Source organism: Pezoporus occidentalis, unplaced genomic scaffold (assembly GCF_034315485.1).
Source record: "Pezoporus occidentalis ecotype Australia unplaced genomic scaffold, CSIRO_AGI_Poc_V1 ctg10, whole genome shotgun sequence".
Classification (NCBI taxonomy): Eukaryota; Metazoa; Chordata; class Aves; order Psittaciformes; family Psittacidae; genus Pezoporus; species Pezoporus occidentalis.
In genome coordinates this window covers 5360811-5376447 of record NW_026912779.1, presented here as the reverse complement: position 1 = coordinate 5376447, position 15637 = coordinate 5360811, and positions in this window count along the sequence as shown.

Genomic DNA, 15637 nt, shown 5'->3' with positions numbered 1-15637 from the left:
TCACTTGCATAACAGCATAAGAAAATCTGGTGCCCCAATCATGCACAGTAACTTTTTGGTTTTAACTGCAGACAATATGGAGCTCTCAGTTTCTAAAACAAGACCCTAGACAGCTGTGGTGCCTAACAGCACATACATCTTTTCAGCCAACTGAAGTTTCTCTCCTTGGGCAGCTAGCGCTGCTAGTAAATTTTGAGGGAGATTTTCAGACTCAGCTTCAACTCTGGGCTTGCTTCAGTGATTGATAGTCCTTTAGGACTCTCATCCACACAAGCTAGAATGAAGAGCACAAGATGACAGACAGCTCTTGTCATCTTTGCCATTGCAACCCCAAATCTCATGAATTTCAGGGAGCAAGTCACTTGAGTCCCTGAAAAGGAAGAACAGGACGCAGGAATCCTCATCACAACCTTACTTTACACTCCCATACCCTCACCACGCACACTACTTGAACTTGGAAACATAAGGAGAACAGCAAAAGGCTGGTTTCTGTTTGCAGCCCTGTTAGCAGAAATGAGTTGGGAAAAATGCATGACTTCTTCATTTCTCTGCTCACTAGAACCCACCTCTGAGTTTGTTACTGGAATTAACAGCTGCCTCATGTTTACATTGAGGCTGTTCAACCTTAAAAGCAGGAAGTAATTGATTTAGGTGTATCTGTCCCAGGCCCTTTCTAAATTACATCTAGAATGGTGCAGCTTGCAACCTGTCCTCGGTCTGAAGCCCTTAAGCCTTTATCGGAGCTATCAAAATGCATTTGGCAACCTAAGTGTCACTCCAACATGACTCCTATGCCCAAAAAGGAGCAATCATCCTGTCAGTGTCACACCAACTTCCCAGAATACCTTTTGCAGACAGAAACACCCCTTTTCCCACCTTCTTCTGGCAATGAATTGCATCCTGACCTGGACACTGCAGCTGCCATGAAGGCACATAGTCCTTCATGATTATTTGTTCCTTAGCCTCTGAAGATTTCCCAAAATGTCAAGTGATGCCAACTACACAGCTTTTCTGAGACATGCCACTTGCCACCTAGGAGAACAGCCTTGATTCTCACTATTTTCAGGACAGATTATAAGATAACACTTTAATTTACTTACAGGTTGCATTTAGTTCAAAGCAGAGCTAAGAGAAGGCACTGGAGAGTTCTGCTTTGCTGTTGGCTGCTCTGAGTCATTTGGGTTATTCTGAACCCAGCATCAGAACTGTTTATAAACCCAGCTTTATGAACAGGCACCTGGGGAGAACTTGGCAGACAACTTTGTCCAGTGGCAAAACCAAAAAGAGTATCTATTTAATCCTTAGAATGTTCACAGTCTCCAGACAGCTGACCAAAGGAATACTGAGCTGCTTTTCCTGAATATGCATCTGTTGGTAGGTTCCAAAGGGTTAAGGGCTAGAAATAATTGCTAATAAAGTTGAATCCAATATTCCCAAAGGCATTAATGGGAATTGTTTCAGACTCCAAATCAGTTAAAGCAGGTTTTAATTAAACTATTTAATAAATAACATCTAAAACAACTGAGCTGCTATCTTAAGCCTTAATAAGGAAAGGCTGATTCTTAAATGATTCTTTTGCAGACTCTCTGGCTGCAACAGAGGAGGCTGGACTGAGCTTTTACAGTAGAATAACGCATTTCTATCAGTGAGATAAACCTTGCTGTGATAGCTTTGATTTCAACTGAGTTAAGCCAGGTTTGCAGCAGGTAAGAGTATTTGAACAGTTTATAGCACTCTGAGCTGATGGCAATGCAATAACGTGAGAGGCTCTTCCCTACATACAGGCTTTCATATTAGTACATTTTCAAATCAAGCATGTTGAGACACTTAAACTCTTGGAGCTGGGGCTGTCTTTGTTCTGTTTGTGCAGTGCCTAGCAGAGTACAGTTCCAATACACAAACAGGGCTGATGGGTATTCCAGTAATACAAACTATAAGTGATTTACTTGCCTTTCACATACCTTCATGTCACAAAACAGATGCTTCTTCTGTCATGTGCAGAGGGTTGTATGTAATACAATTCTGAATAAGCAAGTGTGAAAGGCGTCAAAGACCTACCTGACAACCCATATGGCAGATTAATTTATAAAGGAGTGTACTTTCAGCTGCACTGCCTGAGAACATGCTTGTCAAACAATTGAGTAGTCTACAGATGCACAAGAGTCTTAATATGGTGGGAAGCATTGCCAAAATGCATGCAAGCTCCAGTCCCCTGGGTGGCTTCAAGTACCTTCCTCCACCACAGTCCCACTGAAATGCACAACCAAGAACTACCCCCAGCCAGTCTTCATGTGCACCAATTCCAATACAACAACATAAACCATCTAATCTGATCATCTCTATTTGTATCAGCCATGAGACACTGCCATTCTCAGCTCCCTCCAGCTTCCCTAATTATGACAATTTTCTGAAAGGAATAGGATTGTTATCTTGGAGGCCAATGCGCTGCCCAGGCCATGTGAGCTGCTGCTATTGCCTGGGACCTGCTCAGAGGTCCCAGCAGTGATGTATAGTTCTAGTGACAATACTGCAGTTAAAATTTGTCAGCTAAAGGCTATGTCTTTCTGAAACTGTCATGTGCATGGTCTTAAAGGGGTATTAGCAACCACAAAAAGAAATCAGGAAGAGAAGATTTGTACTCACACCACAGAAACAGGGTGACTTCTTTCCTCCCATAACATTTTCTCTTCTACTAAATCATTTTAGTATTGTAAGACAGAAAACTCAATTAAAATGCTCTCTTCAACCCTGCTAAGTTTTCATTAGTGCAACTAAACCAAGGATTTGTATACATTAATAATAGCAAAGCAAAATTCCACAGACCTAGTGCATATACTCCTGGATTGACAACTGCACAATGTCCAAGGAGCAAAAGTGCATCAAGTAAGCAGCAGAGTATGTCAGCTTTTAGGTACTAGAAAATACAGCTTCTTAAATCTCTCTCAAAAAAAAAGAATAAGCAGAAAGCAAGAAAACTAAAAAGCACCCAATGCCGACACAGTTTACTAAGGTATATCTTCTTTAATTCATATTTTAAACTTCAAGAATAAATTAGTAACCCAATTACAACTCTAACGATCTAATATTTTCATCAGAAGAATTCAAACCTATTTCCTATCATCAACAGAAGTATGTAGGCTGGGATTTTTTCCAGTTGAAACCTATTGTGATTTGCAGTCAAAACATAACATCCATTCCAACAACCATCCTGACTGCAGGCATAGAAGCAGTTCCATTCTGGAGGAAATAATCTTTATATCAGCTTTAGTTGTGAATTGCCAAGACACTCTAAAATAGCATGCTCTTTCTGGTGCACCAGGATCACAGAAGAGTTTTCACAATGGATAAGACATTAATGGGGCCATTTCTGTTTTCTTTCCTGACAGTAAAACAGTTACTCAAAGCATGTTCTGCACAAGGTTAAAAAAAGCAGTTCTTCACCTCATGGCAATACTACTTTTTCTCTTGCTCACAGATTTAGGCACTTAGCTTGCAGCCTTCCCAAATGATTTCTGCAACTGGAAAGAATAGTGGACAATCAGATCCCTCCTATCACAGACTAGCTGAGAAAGCACAATGAAAAGGAAGGGTCAAGAGTGGAGAGTATCACAGAAGCTGCAGGCTTTGTAAATAGTGTCTGACTAAGGGACTGCCTATCACTGCTGGAACACACTTTCATTCACTTTGGAAGCTGAAGTACTTATTCCACATCTAAAATAGTCAATAACCTCACGTAGCCCTTCAGAGAACACCAGCTAAATTCCCATTCATGCATTTTTTCTTTTCACAGTGGAGGGCTATTTGACAACCACCTCGTAACAGGCAGTGTAACAGCTTGCTCAAAAGAGACCTACTTTTAAAATTCTTTACTTCCTAATAACGTTTACCCAACTGATAATGATTTACCTCATACCACAGAGAGCAGACAAGCTGTACTGAAATTGTTTGCCGTTGCCCCTGTGCAGGCAGTGTTGGAGTCAGTATCTCGGTGCCTCATATAGGCACTTGTCATTCACGAGTCTTTGCCTTGTACAGACACTCACCCCGTGGCTCTGCTTAGCACCTACCTGGCAGCAGGGGCTGAGCATTGGCACCCACACACATCAAAATGAAACACCCGCCAGTGTCTGAATGGTGATGGCTGCTATCTGAAGGGACTTGCTACTCCATTTAGAGGGGTAACAATGGCCAGCTGCTGCAGCAGTTGCTGAATGGTATATTGGACATTTTATCAAGTGGCAATCCTGTGGAACTCAGCTTGGCAAGCCCTTTTTTTTGTAGCACTGATCTTTAAATCACAGAGGGCATACTGGTAAATCATATCCAGGCACCTGAATAGGTAGCCTGCATTTCAGTGAAAGGATGATAAAGTTTGATTCTAATATAACATCTACTGAAGCTCATGGGAAGGTCTCCATGTGTTTCCGTAAGTACTAAATCTACTTTTGTCACCTCCACACTCAGTATGTTAGAGACAGAGCTGAACAAATACAAGTGTGAGAGCTGTGCTGTGAAAGTCACCATGGATGCCAGAAGAGGAATGCAAATGCCTTCACTACACCGTGTGTATAAGCCTGGGGACACCTGAGGTGCAATGCCTAAGTGCTGCACAAGGGCAACCAGCGCTGCTAACATCCAAGACCCCAGGATATCAATGTCAATGCTGAAATACATCAGGCAGCAATCTTGGGCTGATTGTGCAAGTACTGAAAAGTTTCTGACTCCGTGTGTAGAAGAGATCACAGCAATTCAATAGTGACATGACAGAGCAATGAAAAAGTGGGGCCTCACCACAAGCATAGACAACAATATTTTTCAAGACACCATTTGCACTAAAGGCTTATTAAAAAGGGAGGAAAAAACATTTGTCAGACTAATGGTACTCTGGGGGCACTTTCAAATTGGATAGCTTTGAGTAAAAAATCATTAAAGATATTTGAGACATTTCCTCAGAGCATGAACCAGGAACTGCAGGGGTAACTTCACTGCAGAATTTTTATTAGTTGCTAAACATGCTACAATTTGGGAATTCTTTTGATACCAAACTGGTGATGTGGAAATAAAATTTAGCCAGCCATTAATTCAGATACTACTGAATTAATTCAGATTCATACTCTATGTTTGTATCTAACTTTTCCTGAATGTAGCCAATGGATAATCTTATGTTAGGATGGCTACATACATGTTTTTCACAGAACATACCTCAAGTTGTTCTAGAAGCAGCTTTCTCCCCCCTCCCTAAAAGACATACAGAACACTATCTATTTTACAGAAAGTCTCTGAAGAGCAATCTTTTTTCTTGTGAAAGAATTGGAGATCTTCAATCAGATGAAAATTAATCGCATGCAAATGCATGACGCAACTCCAAGATTCAGCTCAGTCCCCTTGTATATAGCTGCAACTGATTTTTGTCCCCTTCTAGACAGTCAGGAAATGAGTTTGAAGCCTGCTGCTAATACTCCAGTTGGGATTTTAGGATTTGAGGTTAGCAAGTGAATATGCCTTTGATGCTTGATGTATCAGGCAATGGGCTTGAATCACTGAAGTGATTAACTTCGTCCATCAAAACAGCCTTAAGCCTTCACGCTGAGCTTTCAAACTTGTGGAATGGAGAATCAAAATAGGATGAAATACTTAACACATAGAAATAATTGGTAATACACTGACAGCACAAAGCTCTGAGTCAACATACCTCTCTGTCATTCACAATAGAGGACTCTAGCTTTAGTAACTGGGTAACTAAAGTCACATCCTGAGAGCGAGGACTTGCAGAAGCCAAGCTAGGAACAGGTATGCCAGAGAAGCTAGGCAAAGTCTCAGTGGTGTTGGTTTAGGTAACTAGACTGCACATTAGCAACTGCACTGTTGTTCAGTTCTGAGCTTCTAAGGGGAGAGGGAAGCAAAGAGGATAAGAAGGATTAATTTAAAATGCACACTTTATCTTTTTACTCAGAAAACCAATGTTCAAACAACAACATTTATTGCTTAAAAGATAAAGGTGAAGCAGCAAGGGAGAGCCAAAATCCATTAGCACAATGAGTACTTCCAATTTTAGTAGCAGCAAGCAGAGCCTGTTCACACAGAGGTTAACTAAACAGTCATTTTAAGGACTCACTGTCCTTAGTGGAAAATTAATACAGCAAGTGTCAAAAGCCTTTCATGATTTTAAAAATTAGAACAGTCTGTCTCCACTGGGTATCTGTCCTGCATAGAGAGCTTTCACCTACTGAAATGTAGAGTGTGAAGTTTATCCAGCACCTAGAACTTAGCACAGCTGTCCTGAAATTATAATATCTCTGCGTATCAATCACATATGGCATTTGATGAGTGTACTGGCTACCTAGAGCAACATAATTCCTCTGCTCAAGTCATTTACATCATTCACAGCAGTGGAAAACTTAAAATACAGACACTTAGAGTCACAGCACACTTCAAAAGCCTCCCTTTCTGGAGAGAACAGGGGCCATAAGCGGTTATTAAAGCTGCAGAAATAAATAGTGGAGGAATGAGAGGGAACAAACCATGAACATTTGCTAGATGTGAACTTACAAGCAAAAACCTAAACCTGAAGTTCCACATTGTCAGGAGCTGAAAGTTTTGTTAATCTTCTGGGGGGAATGACACAGGTGTATTTGAAGGTGGAACTAGGTTTAGAACATCCATGGCTCAGAGGAGCACTTGATGTTTGCTTCTACAAGCCTCATTCGACTTTTGCAAGCAGCTGAACATGCTTGTCAACCAATCCCCTGACCTGTAATGGCAGTTTTCACTTGCTGCTCAGCACAGCAAACATATACTTATTTATAGCATCAATTCCCACTTGGCTGTGGGTGGTTTGCCCAAGTTATAAACTAACAGTGCCGCCTATTGCACATAGGTTCTGATGCAGACATAAGATTTGTCTCTGGGTAGGGCTAGTTCAGGTTCAGCATGATCGTTTGGTACAGGTGCATTGCTGTGCAAGCCAAGTGCTTCACTTCCAAAACCAGCAGTGGCTTTGAAGCAGAGCACCAGCCATGGCCGCATCTTGGATCTGGTAGGGTTTGTTTACTCTAGTTTTAACCAGTTCCACTGGTCTTGCATGGGTTCTGGAAGAAGCCACACAGTCCCTTTATAATGCTCTCCCTGGCATATCCTCTGGTGACAGGATCAGTCAGTTACAGCATTCCCCCCTTACATCAGGCAAGAGAAACACTGCACACTCTTACAGAGTTTCTGACAAATACCTTGATTTCCAGATTCCTGTTAGAGATGTGTATTTAAAGACACGACAGGTAAAGGAATGTTGAGCCCCTCCAGCATCTTCTGCCACAGGGCAAGCTCAAATGGCTTTGTCAATTACTGTAATGACAGAAATGAAGGAAAAGGTCCTTTCTTAACCTGTGGCAGACTAAGAAACTCCTACTACCTCCAGAACTGGCCTCTCATGGCTGCTACCCCTGGGTCTGTCACACTGGCTGCTCTATCCCACTAGGTTCTGTCCACATCCCAGGGACCATAATCACCCCAAGCCTAACACTTTTCACAACAGCCAAGCAGCAGACACAAGGAAGTCCTGCTGTTGGAAAGCCAAGTTAAAGCAAAAAAATCCAAGTTCTGTCCCTTATGTACACAGCCAACCACTTTCTTTTATACTTTCTCTGCTTATACTCCTCTACCAGCTACTGTCACATATTCCTTAGTAGTTCAGTTACTCCACCAAAACAGTAATGCTCACAGTCACTGGTCATTACCAGTAGCACAACCATGTGTACAATCAAAGTTGTACACTTACCTTGACCTTTCCTGGCCGGCACATCCTTACACCATATCATCACTGGCAGCTTGGACCTCTTTTTTATTTACAACAGACTACAGATATTCTAGTCTATGATCCAGCTGCATTCCCACATCCCATATGACACCACCAAATGCAATAACATTTATTTTTCAGGCCTACCCTGAGCCCAGCTTTAATCCTTCCAGATCAGTGTGAGAGAAGGCCAGAGCCCAGGTCCCAAGCAGTTCTCTCCCTTTCAGGTCTGGGCTCTTACACATATGTACATGACAAGGATGAAGGAAAAGAGAAGAAAGGTTGATTTCTTGTGACAAATGAACATGTGTTACCATTAAGTCCCTCTCTCTTTCCAGCATTCAAAAAAAAGCTCCTTATTCTTTTAAGCTTTTTTGAATTAAATTACTTTTTGTATTAAATTACTTTCTGTAGTAAATACTGCTTCATTTTAACCTCTGATGAGACAGAAAGGACTTTTTAGGCTTAATGTTCCTTAGTGAACCTTTTAGTTTTGTGCATCATCTCCACAGTAGCTTGTAGTTTTGGTATTCCAGTAGCAAACTAATACTGTTGGCACAATTATAATGGTGTTGAAAGTGTTTCACAAGAAAGTGACTTTTCAGTATCATAATTATTTGGATATTCAAAACCAAATACCAACATTATGGACACCTGCACTTTAAACCCATTTGGGTTTGATTACTCAAATGATTTAATCCTAAGAAAACAAAACCAGCAAAATCTGCACTTTTAAAAAGTAAGCCTTGAGAACTCTGGTTGAAAGTTAACCTTGAAAACAGTTTTACAATTAATTTGAATTAGTTTTATATTTAGCAGCTCAAATAATTTCCTAGAAATGGCATTATGCCAAATGTGATCTCTATTGCCTTTCTAGTGGCAGAGAACTCATGATTATAAAGTAAGTGAGAGAATCAAAGCCTGTAGAGTGCAGCAAAATGGATCCTGGGGGAAACTAATAACTTACTGTGGAGCTGGAAACTAGAATACTATTCTTATTTTTGACTCTTTTCCCCTCCTTTTTTCCTCTAGAACAGCAGTAACAATGCATCCAGGGGATACTCTGCACTTTTACTTCTGAATTAAAAAAACAGTCTGGATGAGCATCTGATGAAATTGCTCGACACTAAAGAACAGCACATACATTCTTTGGGATCTTAAAATAATCTCCCAAGGGAACAGTGTGGCTCTTCTTTGAGACTGCAGACTACATGAATGCCAAATAAAGTTTCCATGTACTGACTAATCCGCTAGCTATTCATCATTCTGCCGGCCTGCTTCCAGTTCTAATTCCCTTTGTCTTTTTCCTGGCCTGACTGAACCACTCATTGTCCTTTGGAGTTGCTGCATACACACCAAAGACAACAGGTTTTCCTCTTGAGGAATCCTCCATTAAAAGGCATTCTTCAGTGGCCCCTCTTCTACCTTTAATACACACAACTGCCTTGCCCCCAGTATCTATTTGAGGTATTCTAGACATTTAGATCCCATTTTGTACTGCATATCTTTTCACAGCTACACATGGAGAAAACTTAAGTGAGGCGTATGAAGCTCTAGAAAAAACAACTTTAATTGTTAATCTACATATGGTGTCAAATGTCTTCTATTCCTAAGTAAGACAGTCTTTCAACCAGAACTACAGCTGCAGTGGCTTAAGAAGGTAGAAAATCCACACTGTATCATAAAAGCATGTAACATTGACTAGACTCACTATTCAGAAGGACTAGATCTGCTACAACGCAGGAGCTGGCAGAAAATTTATTAGAAGGTAAATTTTCTGAGGGAAATGGAGTCTTTCTGGCAGAAATATCAGTTTCTGAATAAACACTGAATGCCTGAAATGTGGTAAGTATTAGCCCAAAATGAAAATACAAGAGAAAGTTCCACTACACAGCTTAAATTATATAAAAGACCAGGGAGAAATGACTTTGAGGCACTTTGATGACAATTCATAGCTGAAATACGTCATTGAGGGATGAAATGTTTTTACCAAATCTCAACTTCCCTTGTGAAGATAGGCCTAATTTACTGACCTTCAAAGCACTCATTTAAATCTTTACAATTTTAGTGTCTCCATTTTCTATGAAGTTACTTTTAAACTTCAAAAGTTCAGCATCTCTGCATGAAACAAAAAAGACCCTGATAAAACTCACTCCCCCAAGCCTCCCACAACCTTATATTAACTGCCAGAATCTTTCTCTTAGGTCTAATTGGTTGGAAGTTCAAAGCTTTGGAGCACAACAGCCTTAGATGTTAGTTTTTAAACCTTTCAGAGATTGGGAAAAATCAGGTGAACTGTAGTTTAAAACTCTGGCAGGGCAACAGCCAATTTAACAATACTACAATTGTTGTCTGCAGTTTCTGCCAGTGATAACCAAAGTCTTTGTAGTCTTATACTCACATAGCAATAGCTAAGAATTTAAACTGGTGCTTGTGGATACACAATCATAGAAGGCAGGGATAAAAGCAGTCAGAAAATATATTTCAGTTGTAAAAAGAATACTATTCTAAGCTTTGCATATTGTCATGTCTACGATGTTCATCCAAGGTTAAGCCAAGTCAGTGAAAGAAATTCCACTTATTTCAGTTGATTCTGAACTGGATCCCAAACACCACCAACAGTAAAGACCGTCAAAAATATGGGGAGAGGGCAGTAAGCAAAATACTGTGTTAGTGTGATTCTAGTGTAATCACTTGTGTCTTGGGCTTGTGGCAAAGTAAATGAAACAGCTTCACAGTTAACATACAGAGTTTAGACATTAAAGGCAATCTGTTAGCCCAGAGCACATCCCCCTTCTAGGAGTTTAAACCTGGCGAATTGAGCAGTTTAGCTGGCCAAGTCCAAGGTCAATTCATTTGCCGATAAGAACTGTTGTGAAGAAAGCTAGACACGAGGGCCTGCCCCTCCTTTCCTTGGGAACTGAATTGAAGCTGAGGCTTAACTGCTGGTCCCTGCCCCTGCTCCATCCCAGCTGTCATCTGTGCCCAGGCTCCTTTCTCCATGACCCTGACCAGCACCCACTGCCCAGGTTTCTTGCCTTGGCCTCAGAACTGCCTCTGTGTGATCCTGATGGCTCCTGCTCACCTCTCCTGCCTGCACCAGACCAGCTGGGTTTTTGCTGCTTCCTCACACCACCCTGGAATGGGAGGCTTACAACATGTTTAATGTTTACCATTAACAAAAATATAAGCCATTCATGATTTTTAGACCCCTCTACTATTTTTCCTATTGGAAATCTTAGGGTGCTTTTTATACCTACATGCTGTAAATATATTCCCAATACACAAGAAATGGAAGACATCAGCTGCAAAAAGGCAAAAAAAAAGCCCAGTTTAAGAAGCAAAACATGGAAAGTTGAGTTGTCAGCTTGCCCAATGCACTACATTAGCTATCAAGAGTACTTTTGTAAAACACTTTAATTCTTTTATTTCTCCCCCTCAAATGTATTTCTCCCACACAAATCTTCATCCAGTATCCAAAGAATTCTTTTTTAAAGTATTACCTGTGTGCTCAGAGCTTTAGTTTTTCCTACATAATTTGAGTCCATTTCACCTTTCCGTAAATAAATGTCAGTCTTGTCAGAGAGGGATTGAGCTCAAAGCCTTTAATTAAACCCAAGCATTTCTTCACTTAAGTTTGGCAAGAATAATACTTTTATATTCCCATTTAAATAATTGCTTTATGCACATAAATTTATCTATCCAAAGTTACAACAGTCTTCTACGTTCCACTGCCTTTCTCCAAAGATAATATGATCTATTAAAAAGAACTGTTGTTTCTACAGGAAGACCTCTAACAGGACAGGTTTTCATTCCTGGCTTTCATTTCTCCCTGGATGTTCTAAGGCACACCCCTCTTCTTTCCACTTCTTAGTCATTCATTCTGAAGTACCTCTCAACAGTTTGTAAGGCAGGAACTTGTGTACATCAGCAAATCAAGCAGAACTGATAGTTGTGAATATGCAAAAAGCAAAATAAAAGGAAAAGATTAGCATCTTCTAGTACTCCTTTCATTGCAACATCTGCATACAGGATTTCACTAGGGTGTATATTTCTCTTTCTTCTACCATGAACTCAGCATTTTGCCATGACTACCAGCCCCAGATTGCTTGCATGAGAACATAGTGCTAAGGGAACAAGTGACTATTTGTCTTTATTTAATAACAATGAAAACTGGATAGCATGGAGCAATAGGGGATGAATTTGCCATCCACTTCCAAAAGAAAAGCAGCAGAAACTCATATTTTACAAAGGGTTTCTTGTTTTCAGAAGATGAATGGCCCAGCACACTGTTACTCATTAAGTGCACTTTCACATTTATCCCAAAAGTTGTTTGCAATTTTCAGAGAAAGCTGTTTTCAAGAAATGATTCATTTCTATAGGATGCTTTGAGCATTTGGATATCAATGAAACAAAACAAGAATACATTGTTTTCTTAGCATTTAAATGAAGTTACTCTGTACTGAGGCCTTTAATTTATCCATAAGGTATGCCAAGAACAATGGCAGTGTTATATTAGGATTCTGTCCACAGTCACACTGCTTGTGCCTATCTTCAAAATGCCAAGTCACTGTGTCATTGATAGTTAACTACACTTTCCCGAGTGAAAAATACAAGATCTGATGCTAACAACAGTAAAAACCTTTGGGAGTGTATTAGTGCGCTCTTATGCATCTTTTACAGAAAGCTTCTGATCTGTGCTCCTCAGACCATTTGCAGCCAGGGAACAAAAAGCTTCAGGAGGTGAGGTGAACTGCTCAGAGCGGCAGAGAAGGGACCACACCTATTCTCCACACCCAGCTGGTAGCTTGATTCCTCCCCACTGGAGATGATAGCACCTCCAAGCAAGCATCTGTCAAAGTAGTATCTTAGCAGAAGTGAGCTAATCTTATCAGTTCTCTTAAAATACGTGTGTTCCATTGTATGATCTGACATTCAAAGTTAACTAAACTCTACAAAGATCTTCAGGTATTTTTACTAACAGTTATTTTACAGCTGGAACATACTTCACAGAAAACTGCAGAAGCTTTTCAGCTCACACCTTACTGTAGTCTACAATATTTTTTGGCTTCTCCTTACGCTTTATGTTCTTGTATAAAATTTTCAAAGTCAAATGTGTCTGACTTAAAAGAATTAAGAATTCAAATTCACACAGAGGAAAATGCTTCATTTCTAATGCTCCCCCCGAGTACCTTTTTAAACTTGGCAAAGAGCCTAATTCTCTAATTCAAAAAGCTTTTTAAAAACACAGGTTTGAGCCATAAAAACTCCCTGGATGTTCACCCACTCCTGGCCAGAGGGTGAGATAGGAACTTGAAGGTCTGCCTCTTACTAGTATCTCCCTGCTCCTGGCTGGTCACCTGAAAGGAAACAAGAGAGACCAGTATGCTTAGAAGCATGGTAGGAAGCACAGTAGGAAGCACACGGGGGAAGCAGCTGGTGGCAGAAAGTGAAGAGGACATTTTCCCTCCTTCCAAGAATGTACAATAATTCAAGTCTCAATCTGTCACCATGTGTTGCACAATTTTAATGCTGCTTTTTTAGCATCTTTTTTTTTTCCTTTCCCTTCATTGTAATAGAAGTAATGCATCAAGCAGCAATGTTTTGACAAGAAAATCAAGACAAGATTATGGAACTGTTCCTTTTAAAGTAATTATCAAAGTCCAAATTCATTTTAGCAAGGAAACCTGAGCTCTAACCTGGTAATTAATGGAGATGTTTCCAGCAAGAAGACTCATTTTTCACAGAGTAGAATGACAAACCTTGTTTCCCATTAAAGGTTGAGAAGCCTTGTGAGCATTCTGCCAGGTTTCAGCCAACACAGCCTGTTTAACACCAAGGTCTCCAAGAAGTAATTTTATTTCCTATCTTTATGTGCAGCTGAATTTTCCCCAGAGCAGAGAATGTAGATGGACTGTCAAAAGCTTGGAGCTGCAAAATCCAGACACAGCACATTTTGCTATATTCAATTTATTCCCCTGGTTTCTAAAACAAGAAAAAATGTTGCTAAAGGTGCAAGAAGATAATGTAGTTTGTTTTATTAGTTATATTTTTGTTTGAAATTGTCATTTATAATGTATACAAGGGCACAAGGTGGAAAAAGTTCATTACTTCTGCAGAGGCAGCAAAAGAATTTTCTAACTATACACCAAAGCTACAGCCATCAACAGCCCGGTTCTGAGCTCATATCGCAAGAAAATAACAGGTTATTAACACACTAGTTTTAATATTTTCTTACATCTGTTTTTATGATTGAAGTCAATGCACTTTAATTGCAATGCAAGACCTACATGGTACTGTCCCTTACGGTTTCTACTCCCAAGAACACACAAGAGGGTAAACAACTGGAAAAAAGGCAAGAAAAGACTTCTAGTCTGTATGAAAATTCAGGTCTAATATATAATGATACTGACCCCATAGCTTTGATACCATTAAGAATGGGAATGCTAGAAACCAGTCCACTGCAATCAGTGATGCTCTACCAAGGTGAAGTCCCTCTGAACGTGGAGTCCATAAGGCTCTCAGCATGACACAAAGATCATTCAAGTTTATACCTGTCCTACAGCAATTCTCCCTGGACTGTAAACATCCCATGAAAATAAACTGCAGAAGTGATTTCTGCATAAAGAACTGGGGAAAAGAAGGAGAGGATGGGAGAAAACATCATTGTGCTGCATATTTCTGAGGTGACCTGAAATACCACATTTCTCTTACAAAAGCAAAGTCAAGACAGAAAATTTCAAAACATTAAAAAGCTCAAGTTATATCTCTAAGTGCTTAGAATGATATGATATTTTCTGGGTTTGACAAATCTCTTGCAAGAGATGTGAGGCTTATTTTATCCCTGAAGAAGGGTACACTGTCATCTGTTCAACATGCTTTCATGCGGACATACTGATTTTACACTTTTAATTGCTGCATGCTAAACTTTCTGAATGGCTTAAAACATTTCGGGTCAGATTATACAAACTATTATAAATTAACTCTGAGCATATATTTCCTTCAACATTTTTTCAGACTCTCTTCTCATACTATTCACTATGAAAAGTGAAATTCAGATTGTACATAGCAAGCCAAGTAAAGGAGATAAGCAGCATGAATAGTGAAAAAAAGAAATCACAGATGGTAACTCATGCTTCTGCCCTTAGCCATGCAGAGATGGAAAGATGATGTGAAAAGGCTCTCTAGGCAGCTTGGTCTGGAGAGCCTGCCTCCAGCAGCACCTCCAAACCAGAATATGGGTTGCAGTAATGCTTAAAGCTCAGCATTCTTCCTCTAGCCCATAATGCTTCTTTTTACAGTGCAGCATTTAATAATACTTTATTTGTTTGGGCACCCTTTCAGCTGCCATCCCCATTGCAGGGTTGAGGTTTTCCCCCTCCCAGCCCTGCTCTGGCTACATGGAAAAGATAAGGCCGAAAGGCACAGATCTTATTTTGAGCCCATGCACTCAATTTATGATAGTGACCTACGATTTCTAGACAGAGGAAGCTGAGAAAGCCATCTTTACTTTGCACACACAATCAGAGAAAGATACTTTCTCAGGGACCGATTACCCTCCCAAGAGGCCCGGGTACTCAAACACACCTGGAAAAGCTGAGCATTAAATGCTACCTTTCTGACTTGCCAGTGTCCCCCCACCCCGTCATCCCCCCCCAGCCATTGCCTTAAGTGCAGAAACAGAAATTTCAAGAGTTTACTACTATTTACCCTTTCAAGGCCTTTATGCTTCTATTTGTTTCTCATTATAAGCTAAGGAAATGCATAATCAATTGCCTGGTACCTGTACTTTGCAAAGAATTGGCTCTAAGTATCCACACCAAAACACTACAAAGAAATAGAAAA